The sequence below is a fragment of the Adiantum capillus-veneris genome, chromosome 3 (genome assembly GCF_014529385.1).
Source record: "Adiantum capillus-veneris isolate H3 chromosome 3, ASM1452938v2, whole genome shotgun sequence".
Lineage (NCBI taxonomy): Eukaryota > Viridiplantae > Streptophyta > Polypodiopsida > Polypodiales > Pteridaceae > Adiantum > Adiantum capillus-veneris.
In genome coordinates this window covers 93,614,861-93,627,156 of record NC_140933.1, presented here as the reverse complement: position 1 = coordinate 93,627,156, position 12,296 = coordinate 93,614,861, and positions in this window count along the sequence as shown.

Sequence of the window (12,296 nt, the reverse complement as noted above, 5' to 3'; positions counted from 1 at the left end):
CGTGAACAAGTCCCACAAACAGAACCTTTAGGATCGAAGGCATCTAGGGCTTCCATGAACACACATAGGGGCAATACTGTTCCTGACATCACTCACACCACTGGAATCCCTCTGACTATTACACGAGATTGACTTGATGAACGTATAGTAGATAGGATAGCACTGTTAGTACCAAGAGAAGATTTTGAACCTATAGAAGTCACACGAGGCGTACCAGGAGTTGTTAGAATGGTTGCAGAGACCAGACATATGCGACCATCTCAGGTGGAAAAATGTGTACCCAAAAAGTATAATGGATCTGGAGATCTGTATGCCCATGTTCAATCTTCAAACAAGTGTTGAGAGCAGAACAGGTAACTAATTTCCACACTCAATATGAAGGTTTTGGGTTGACATTAGAAGGTACTACCTTGACTTGGTTCCAACCATTAAACAACTTGGAATTCCCAAGTATTGAGAAACTTCTTTGAGAATTTGCTGAGGAATTCTCAAAAAGGGGGATCAAGCATAACACTGACTCCCAGATCTATGCATTTAGGCAAAAGGAAAAAGAGAAAGTGAAGGAAGCATTGCTTCATTTCAAGCAGTACATAAAAAGATCCCTGATTGAGAACTACCTCAGAATGAAAGACTATCGGTCCTTTTCATAGAAGGATTGTGAAATGACACGCTCAAAAAGGACTTGCACTTGAAGGCATGTGTAACTTTTGAGCAAGTCACAAAAGAGGCGTTGTATCTTGTAGATAACTGCAAGTCACATGGGGAGGTGACTGAAGACACAGATCAAGGGATGAGTAGAACCCCTTCAGCCACTAGTGAGTGCATGACAAAATTGGGAGGGCAAAACCCGATTGTGCCGGATGTTGATCAAATGATCGAGGAAGTGATCAGGAGGATAAACCAAGGAAACAGGACGAATCCAAACACATGACAACGGCCCACCCAAAAATACGATACTTGTGCAGGAGATCATCCAACCCAGTGGTGTAACCTTCAACAAAGGCTAGGAGTAAACGCACAACAAATATTGAAACGGTGTGCTACATAACAAAAATGGACAAACCATGAAACTCACAAATGTTTCTATAAGCGGAACTATGTTAGAGAGAGACAATACAGACCACATGGAGGACATCAACTTCTGCCCCCTCCAAGGTACCAAGTAGGGCCAAATAACGCAATCTTGGGGCAGGAAAGATCTCAACCTATGTTGGGACATCAATCTCGCTTACCCCAGGAAAATAGGACTATGGTAAGGATTTCTCAACCCTTAGAACCACCTTCTGATCAGAGTATGGTCCAAGTAGTCTCATACAAGGAAGATTCAGATTATACTTATGACAGGGGATTTGATGGGAATGTATATGCTCCAAAGAGACATAATCCATAGATAATTCTTGAAGATATGTCCGAGCCCTCATACATAGCATAGCCAACTAAAAACCATTACTTGGGCGATGAGAATATGATCATGTTCATGGAAAATCAAGTCTACAAACCTAGGGGCTACCCTCCTAGAACAGGACAACCGATGGGGGCTCCATAGGCTTCTCCACCACCTGTAGGACCATGCTAGGAATGTGGCGGTGATCATTGGGCTAGAGTTTTTCCAAACAAAGGAGAACGGGTGAAACTTTTTGGATTCTGTGACGGATGCATGACCATCTCATTCCACACTATCCAAAAAAACCCTGAAAACAAAGGGAAAACAACCATGAAAAAAATGGGGATTGTTCCAAGCTCAAGTGGATCAGAAACAAAATTGAACATTCTGATAAACAAGGTCACTAGAGCTCAAGCACATGAGACAGCAAGGAACGTCCCAGCCAGCCAAACAGGGATAGAAAACTTGTCTGTCCAAACCCCTAGGAAATCTTGGAAGGCAAAACAAAACAAGATGAAAGCCAAAAGAGAAAAGGAAAAAGCGGCATTGGAAACCAAATTACTGAAAAAAGAGGAACAACTTCAAAGGGAAAGAGACCTTAAGGGAAACAACGAGATTAAAAAAACCATCGGATCTACCATCAGGAGGGTCGGTCTTGGTAGACAAGGTGTTTGAACCTTTGGATGCAATTTTAAAAGCTTACAAGGCAAGGCTAAAGCCTAACCAAACCCAAGAGGATAGGTGGTTAACGTACCCTCATCTAGGCTATGAGAAAGAGAGGCTAAAGATGTGCAAGGAGCTCATTTAAGCCGCTCAAGCGCTTATGGAACCATCAGTTCGTACGGCTCCAAAGGAGTTAGAGGGGCGGAGAATTGAAAATAATAACCTACCAGATCCTGTGGATGAAACACCATTGGATACGAGGGTGGTAGCCAATACAACAGAAGGAACGTATTCTCAAGTACCACTGCCAATTTTGGAGGTAGAAGAACAATTGCCTCAAGAGCTATGGGAACAGATCAGGAATAGAAAATATGGAAGTTCCACACTGTGTCAGCTCCTATCCCAAAACTCCACCTGGAACATGAGCTCTATCCAAACGACATTAGATCACTATATGGCGATGCAGGTACAATGATATCGGAAGACAATAAACCACAGTTGTTGAAGACTTTACCTTCATTTATTCGTAACCATGAAATTCGGTCGGAGGTAAATAAAGTACCGTCTCAATGGAAAGCCAATCCTAAGATGATGGATACCAAAGCTCTTCACGAGCTGATGTCATCCCCTATCCGTTGTACACTCACTCTCTCAGAGTTAATAAATATCAGACCACATCTTTGGGATGAGGTCGGGAAAAATTTGGAAACAATGGGGCTGATAATTCCTTCACCCGAGGCTTCTCCAAACACTTTAGAGACACAACCCTCGAAACAAACTAAACATGAGCCAGTACTAGTAAACAAAGTAGGGGATTATTGTGAAAGTGAAGAAGGAAATACTACCCTGCCAGTGGAGTACAAAGAGCTAAGTGAGAGCAATATTGGATAGTGGTGTTGGAATAGCCATAGCTACCAAAGCAATGTGGAAAAAATTGGAAAAACCTGCTCTCTGAAAGACGAGAATGAAACTTCAATTGGCAGATGGGTATCTAGAAAAACCCACTGGCATCTTGGAGTAGATTGTGGTAACCTCTTGTAGCATTGCATATGAACAAAATTCTGCTATTATGAATTTCAATGAGAGCAGCAATTTCAACATCATATTGGGCATACCATTCATGCGTCAGCTCAAAATGGTGCAAGACTGGGGTTACGACTATATCTATCTAAGGGACAAGGATGTCACTACGAAAATTAGTGTCACGGATCATAGCTATAGAGACGTATAAAGAACCCCAGGAGAAGACTTGCACTCCACAACTAACCAGGAAGGAGAAATACCGGCTTGGCTGCCAAAAAGAGCTCACCAGTGGGAAAAAGAAGTCAAAAGGTGGAAGTCTAAGAAAAGAAAATTGCACTCTTGATAGGATTGCTCAAGACGAGGCATATATAACAGAGCCTTTCCCAGAAGAGATGTTCGAACCTTTTGGATGGAAACAAATACTAGCCACTCTTGATTTTTGTGTAAACAAGGTGACCCTCACCAAATTCTATGATGAGAAAGGGTATGATATCATTCCATTCCAGATGATGTGTGTCAGCCTACCTCCTAAATCAGAGGGGGAAGTCCTTGACAAGGATGGGGTTGCTGAGTGCCGACGCATAGTGGATGAAATCTTTGTAAGAGATCTTGACCAAACGGAGGAAGAAGATTTCCAAGACTCGACTGATAAGATGCTAGAGGATAACGCGGACGACGAGCTGTCTAGTAGCTCAAGTTAGAGCATCAAATGGAAGGATCGACGGGTGATCTACTATGATTTTCCAAACCAAAGTCCTTGAAGACAACACACATATCAAGATAAACGTAGAAACAACCGAGACAAGCACAATGAGAACTCAATACCTCTACTAATTGACAAAACGTAGTACTTAAGATTAGTAGAAGCGATTAACTGCCTCAAGGACAAGATATCAAAGAAATACATGAAACCTGACTCAACCAAAACAAAATCGAAGAAGGCAAACACACAAAAACCAAAAAAAAAAAAAGGAAAACCGAAAAATCGATTAAGTTGTCCAACATGGAGTGCAAAATCAAATACAATGAAATAAAGTGAGCCTTGAAGGAAGTTTGGACAACGCAAATGGAAACTGATGAGGAATCAAATGATGATAAATTTGATGCACCTTCCCACTATAAGAAGTATACCATTCAGGATAGGAAAATCGTGGTGCAAAAACCCAAACGAGATCCCAAGGAACCAAGAATTTCATATGATGGGCCTGAAAAACGTAAAATGCATCAACTTAGCAAAACCAGGCAAGGAGTCTAAACCGGCATACATTGCCATGGACCTTACTGACAAGGAAGAGCAACTTCTAGTCGATATGCTCAGACGATACAAAGATGTCTTTGCATGGTCATACAAAGAATTAAAGGGGATAGATCCTAGGATCTATCAGCACACGATTCCCCTTAAGAGTGATGCCATACCACACAGACAACGTCCTTATATGTACAATGAAACTTTTGCCGAGAAAATTAAGGAGGAGATAGAAACACTGAAGGACGTTGAGTTTATCTACGAGATTGAACACACCGATTGGGTGTCCCCGATTGTGGTGGTACCCAAAAAGAATGGCAAACTTCATGTTTGTGTAAAGATCAAATAGGTAAATGCAGCCATCATTAGGGATAACTATCCACTGCTAATAACAGATCATGTTATTGAGAGGGTAGCAAGGAAAGTGGCCTATAGTTTCTTGGATGGCTTCTTGGGCTACAACTAGTTGACAAGTAAAGCGAAAGATCAACATGAGACAGCTTTTGCGACGGAGTGGGGTATATTTTCCTATAGGGTAATGCATTTTGGCCTAACCAATGCCTTGGACACATTTCAAAGACTAATGAGCCACTCATTCAAACAATATCTCAGACAATTTTTGGAGATCTACATGGATAATCTTTGTGTTCATTCTCATCGACGAAGTGACCACATCACTCATTTGGAAAAAGTCTTTGAAAAATACAGAACGTATCGTATTTCCTTAGACCCGGAAAAATGCATCTTCATGGTAAGACAAGGTAAAATTTTGGGCCACATTGTGTCCAAAAATGGAATTTCAACTGATCAATAAAAGGTACAAATAATTGTTGCACTTTCGAGACCAACGAAGATGAAAGAATTGCAAGAATTTATGGGGCATTTCATATATATGTATGTGGTAATAGCTAAGCCGTTGTACGCCCTCATTGCTAAGTTCGAATGGACGGAGGAATATGAGCAGGGTTTCCAAAAATTGAAGCAAAAATTAATTTCAGCTCCAATTTTGCAAGCCCCTGACTGGAGCAAAATCTTTCACGTCCATGTGGATGCACCAGCCTATGCCATTGGGTGCATATTAGCCTAGCCAGGAGAGAAGAAAATGGATTTTTCCATTTTCTACTCTAGTTTGAAACTAAACAACACAAAGAGAAATTATATCACTACGGAAAGAGAAGGTCTGGGAATGATCTATGCTGTCAAGAAATTTAGACACTACCTTTTAGCAAACATGTTTGTCTTCTTTGTGGATATCATCAAGCACTGCTATATCTAGTAAACAGATCTTGCAACACTGGAAGAATTGTTCTCGCTGGTTTATACTGCTGCTTGAGTTTTACTTCACGGTAGCTGTAAAGAAGGGGACCACACACCAAAGAGCAGATCATCTTTCATGACTATTTCATGGGGAAGCACTTGAGGGTGTCGATGATGACCTTCCTGATTCATATCTGTTTAACATCGAAATGGTGCCGAAAAGGAGCAAAGAGGTCATTCCTCTACTCACAATTGGCTCATTGCAGATAGAAAGACAACCATCAATTATCCATCAAACACAAAATCTCCAGCTTTTAACAGGACGGTTGTACAAGAACGGTAAGGATGAGATATTGAGACTATATGTACAACTCAAAGATACCACATACTACCTTAAACAGGCTCATATAAAATACGGTATTTCACAACGGTGAAACATAGATTAGCCGTTGCACAACGGTGAAACACAGAAAAGTCAACGGCTACGGAGATTGGGCATCTACTGGCCAAACATGGAACATAGTGTCCATACATATGTAAAATCCTGCGGTAGATGTACAAAACAACCACCACTGGAACAAGCCACCCTGTTTCAAGTAGTACAAGCACGGAGTGCTCACATAGTTGAGTACTTAAAAAACCAGACCTTTCTAGAGGAATGGGGCAAAGCAAGAATGAAAACTGTAGCAGAAGAGGCCAAACAATATCTGCTCATTGCCAACCAACTATATAGGCAGGGAAAGGACAAACAACTACAGTTGCATGCTACAAAAAGCGAATATTATGTTATTCTAGATCAAGGACAGCCAGGGGGACATTTCTCGGCTGATAAAATGCCAAGGCTCGTGCTACACTCATCATATGGTGGCCAACCTTGTTTATGGATGCAAAGATATATGTCAAACGTTGTGATCAATGTTAACACACAAAACCACCCCAAAGGAGAGATAAAATGCCACTGAGTCCAATGATGGGCGTACGTGCTTTTGCCAAATGGTTCATTGACTTCATTGGTCCCATAATACCTCCAGGATACAAGACTCATGCACAATACATCATTGTAGCAACAGACTACATGAAGAAATGGGCGGAAGCGAAAGCAACCCCAAAAAATGATGCAAGAGCTACAGCTCAGTTCCTTTTCAAAAACGTCTTTACGAGTTATGGAGTACCAATCGAAATAGTGAGCGATAGGGAAACACACATTTTAAACGACGTTATTGAAAGCCTCCTTAACGAATTCATGGTGTTCCATCACAAATTGGCACCCTATCACCCGCAAGCTAATGGGTAGGCAGAGAGTACAAACAAAATCTTATGCACCATACTCACCAAAATAGTCAGCGACTCAAGAATGATTGGGATCAAAAGCTACACACAGCCTTATGGGCTTGCAGAGTAGCTTTTGAAAATTCCATTGGAACGACTCCCTTTAACCTGGTATTTGGGATTAATGCGATCCTAGCATTGGAATTCCTAATCAAAACCCTAAGAGTGGCAACGCAATTAGGATGGACGACCATGAGCTATCGGAGAGATTAGACACCCTGGAACAATTAGATAAAACCAGACTTAGAGAAATAGCTGGGATATATTTTTTTCTGCTCGCTCTCTCTAGTGATGCTGAGTGGAAGCTTAATCAAGTTGCGAGGGTTGACATAGGGAGTATGAGTGGAGGATAATGGAGGTAGGTTAGGGATGGAAGGTGTAGGACAAAGCAGTCCAAAGTGAGAAGGAGCTGCTAGGCAGAAGATGGCTCTCGCGCAGCCTTGCACGAATGGACTCCATCTCATTTTCCTTCCACCTGAAAGATTTCAAAAGAAATATCTGAAAAATTAGTACATTTCTTGGGGAGTAGGAAGAGGTACCGACTGAGGGAAAATAAAAAAAACTTAAGAATCTCAGGCAATACCTTCTTGGAGCAATCGAAAGGGAAACTTGGTACATGCAGCCAATGATGGACATGGGCAGGTGAAATCCTCCAAGGCAAAGGGAGTGGAAGCGACCCAAGACATAGAGAGCAAAAGCGGGCTCGTCGCAGTGGTAGGGCCGGGGGTTGTTGTTGTCGGTTTAAACAATTGACACCCAAAAAGCAGCGTGGGACACTTATCTGGATGGTCTAGAGCACCATGCCTTTGATTTTTTTGTTGCGAGATTGTGAGATGTTGCGAGGGTTCGAATTAGGTTTCTTAGGGAGTAGTAGATAAGAGAGAAAAAGAATTAAAAAAAAAAACAAAAACTCCCCAAAGGATCTGCGCCGGCGCAGATCCTTTAGAGAGTTTTTGTTTTTTGTAAAACACTCTCTTTCTCTCTTACTTATGGCTCTACTTTTCTCTTATAACATGGAATCTCAATAGATTCCAATTTCAAACTAATATTTCTTAAAAGCCAACACTCGAGGTCAAGAGCATAGGGCGACGAATAGTCAGCTGACTGCCATGGGTGGGTCGGGTCTGCGCCGGCGCAGATTCTTTAGAGAGTTTTTGTTTTTTGTAAAACACTCTCTTACTTATGGCTCTACTTTCTCTTATAACATGGATTCTCAATAGATTCCAACTGCCATGGGTGGGTCGGGAGCTCGGCAACGAGCAGGTGATGGAAAGGCGCAATGCAAAGTTTTCCATGTGTGGCACAGGGAGCTTGATGAACAGCAAGAAATGCAGACGAAATATTTGAACTTGAAGCAAAAGTCCTTCCACAGAAAAAAAAATTCCCCCCTCATCACGCCTCCATCGCATCGCTACACCATCTCTCCTTGTATTGCTTATTTGTCTTCATGCATCGGAAAGCCTTTGCGCTCTTGGAGATGCCCGTCATTTTTCTTGTAGAGAACTATGGAGCGTCGCCCACCCCACAACCCCATCGTGCGCATGTCTTTACGCACAGGTTGACCTATCTCTCTCCTTGATCCATCCCCCACTCTTTCTCCCCAAATTCCACTTAATCCAGTAGCTCAAAAAAGATTAGCGACACCTACTATATATGATCTTTAAAAAAAAACAAAAACTCCCCAAGGATCTGCGCCAGCGCAGATCCTTTAGAGAGGTTTTTATTTTCAAAGAGAAAATTACCAAAATACCCCTCTAATTTGTGAAAATTCCCAAAATACCCCTCAAATTTCAAAAATTCCCAAAATGTTCAATGTATCTATTTTGGCTAGATCTTTCAAGATTTCCTAGTCTTTATCCCTTTTTGACAATTGAGATCTTTTTTGAGTGCTTAGAATATAATTTGTCACAAATTACCTTGCAAAACAGGAAAATTATGTCAAAAAGTAATGAAGCAAATCATCTCCAAAGCCTACATAACCAACTCATATTCCAGTTTTAGCATCTTGTATTGATAGACAACTAGTCTTCTTATGAAAAACTTTCATCTTAAGAGAAATTTAATCTCACAACTAGGGGTATTTTGGGAATTTTTGAAATTTAAGAGGTATTTTGGAAATTTCCCCAAACTAGAGGGGTATTTTGGTAATTTTCCCCTTTTTTAAACTCTCTCTATCTCTCACTCTCTCTCTACATACCTGCTTCCTTATTATATTAGGACGAATCTCCGGGGATTCCTTCCCAAGGTTAAGCTTCTTATTTTAGTTTTGTGCCCAAAATTGAGCCATGGGATTTGAACTCACTCGAGATCCACGAATGACCACTCAGATTCTCTGAAACCAACCGAACACTGACCTCTGCTTGCTGAGACAATCACCCACTATATAAATATATATAAAGGTGCATCCCCCCCCCCCTTTTCGCGATTGTCTTGGTGACGAAGCAGAGCATGCAATCACATGTGCTTGTGCTTGTAGCTTGCCCTTGCCTTTTCTTCATCGTGGTGCATCCTTCTCTTTTCTATTTTTGTTTAAGAGGAGAGCATCTCATAGAGATGCTCCACCAATTTCTTTTTGTAAAAATGTAGGCACATACTTGCTACATTAGCTCGAATCTCACGAGATTGTGCCCGCACTCTTCATTCAAGAAGGACAACACACTTTCCTCAAAACCCCTCTTCATTGAGGTTGAACCTCAAACCTGCAAGATCCAATCGCATCAACTCCCCAAAACCGCTCTACTAGAAAGTGTCTGTTGTCATAGAGGCGACACAGAAGCAAGAAAAAAAGTATTTTTTGATTGCGTACTGCTCGCATGCTTGATGATCCCCCTACCCCCCAACCCACAATCCTCGTCGATCGCCACCCCGACTTCTCTCCCTTGCATCATGCGACATCTGGCAAGTCACTTTACTCTCCAATGACACTTTCCTTTTAAATTAAAGCCAAATCTCCGTTGATTCTTACTAAACTAGCGAGTCCAAAATTAGAACCACATACTTGAATAGGCTTTTTCAACCAAAAAAAAAACTTCCAAAGAGTTTTCAAAAACAAAAGCCTACCCTACTCACTTATGCATTTGGTAGTCCACCTAAGGCAGTCCACCCCATCAACATTGGTATCCCTTGCTCCCGAGAGAGAGAGAGAGAGAGAGAGAGAGAGAGAGAGAGAGAGAGAGAGAGAGAGAGAGAGAATGACTCCCTTTTTCCACTGGCACAACGGTACCAGAGTCACATTCTTTAGCTCCCTACAGGTGGCTTCATCATCACCTTGATTTATATGGATGTAGAATTGTCACTAGGATCACATGTTGTTGTTGGTTAGATGCATATGTGGATAGGGAGATAAAGAGAGGCACGATCGAGATCTACTAGTTTTGTGAGGGGGTTAGAGGACAAAGCATTTCAATTCACTGGTTCTAGTTTGAGGATCAAGATATTATGGGTTATTTTTTTCAAACTCTAGTTTTATTTATTCCTCTTTATTTCTTCCTCCCTCCTTAAGCACAAACAAAGGCACCTTCCCTCTTAATCATCAACACCATCTACAAAAGGCCTAAAAATTGCATCTACCAAAAAGAGCCTAAAGCTTCTGCGCATGTCAACTTCTCAATTTTGGGAGAAGCCTTCAAGATAACACCACGAGAGAGAGAGAGAGAGAGAGAGAGAGAGAGAGAGAGAGAGAGAGAGAGAGAGAGAGAGAGAGAGAGAGACAAACATGAAGTAGTGGAGGCAACGCAAACTTCTTTTCCATTTGATGATTAATTTGTCTTTTGGGATCTATGTAGATTACTCATAAAAGCTAAATAAAACTCAGTGAGGATACTGATATTGGTCAACAAATAGGACAAAATTGGTACAATTTCAATTTACAACACCCTAAAATATTCACGATGGTCAACTACTAAGGTTTCTCCATGAGCAAAGAGTTGAAAAATACTAGGGCCTACTATAATCAAGCAAATAGTTGAAAAGTACGCCAATACAGTGGAGAAGGGGGGGGGGAGGGCTTCCTGCAAGGTCGAGCGCTAATGCATAGGAAGGCATGCAGACAGCATGTTAACAATGTAAGACCAATGTTTGGGAAAATTGATCTTTACAAATTTACAAAGTTCCTTTGGGCAATAGAAAAGCTACGAGGTTTCTTTTACTCGATAGAAAAAAACACAAGAAAAAACAAGCTCAAAAGTTATCCAATGTCATGCTTGCTAGCACATACATCTTTCTTAGCATAGCCATTCTTAAATTTAACCACCATCTTTAGGAGGTCTAGGGCCAATTTATTTACTCTCTTGAGTGAAGAAATGAGTGGCTTACAAGAACTCTTGGCTATGTGTGTTTTGATAAAGTTCCTCTCATTAACTCGCTCGATTTTATCATCGCTCGAAAAAGTTTGCTCGGAGTTTGGGATTCCTCAATCTTGTGGGGTCAAACGGAAAGCCATGAGCTACCCCAAGCATGATGTGACCTCCACCTGAATCAAAAGCAAAGATATTTGCCTGCCATAAGACATAGTTGTTATCGCCTAGGTCAAAACCAAAAGCATCTATTCTCCATAAATTGTAGCCACCATCTCAAATATACTGCAGTGGCCATAACCATCCATCTGCAAAGCATGCATATTCAAGCCTTTGCTTCCGCTTGTAGACCCAAAAACAAGCCATTTTTGTAGCTCTTCATAGCACAGGCCTTCAGAACCCTATATCCATAATCTTGTACACATTGTAAGCATGTATACCATCACTTAAAGCACTTTCACCTTAAGCAATTGTCCTGCCACCTACTAGAGAGAACTCAGAATAGTCCACATCATGTAAGCACTGAAACTAATGCATAACAGCTCTCACAAAGAAAACTCCAAGGACATGTCCGTCAACAACATGGCATAAATTTGCAATACCTTGTCGTTTGTCTCGACTTGATACATAGCAAAGTGCACTTTCTCTCCCTTCAAACCTCTATCCAAAAGCTTTATAACTGGCTCAAAAATTGGCCCAATATCCAGCTCTTTAGTCCCAAGAGTATGACCTGTTAAACCCTTAACCTGTTCACACAAACTGGATTAGTCTATTTAACTACCAGCTCTAGAAGTGCTTCTTTACTCTCATACACTACCTCTACTTGGTCTTCAAACACCTGCTCGATCACCACATCATTGGACAAGCAAGACAAAAATTGATCCCCCACCTCATCACCTATAAGGTTGGCAAAGGCTCACTCTCATAGGCTGCACCTATACTTGTCTCCACATATTCAATTGCTTGAGCTACCTCTCCACACCCACACACAAACTCTAGAACCGTATAGTGTACCTCTACATGCAAATTAAGGCAAGATTGTCGGACCCTCTGAATAGGTAAATCACTTTGACATACCTCTACTATTGTTTCTAGTTCC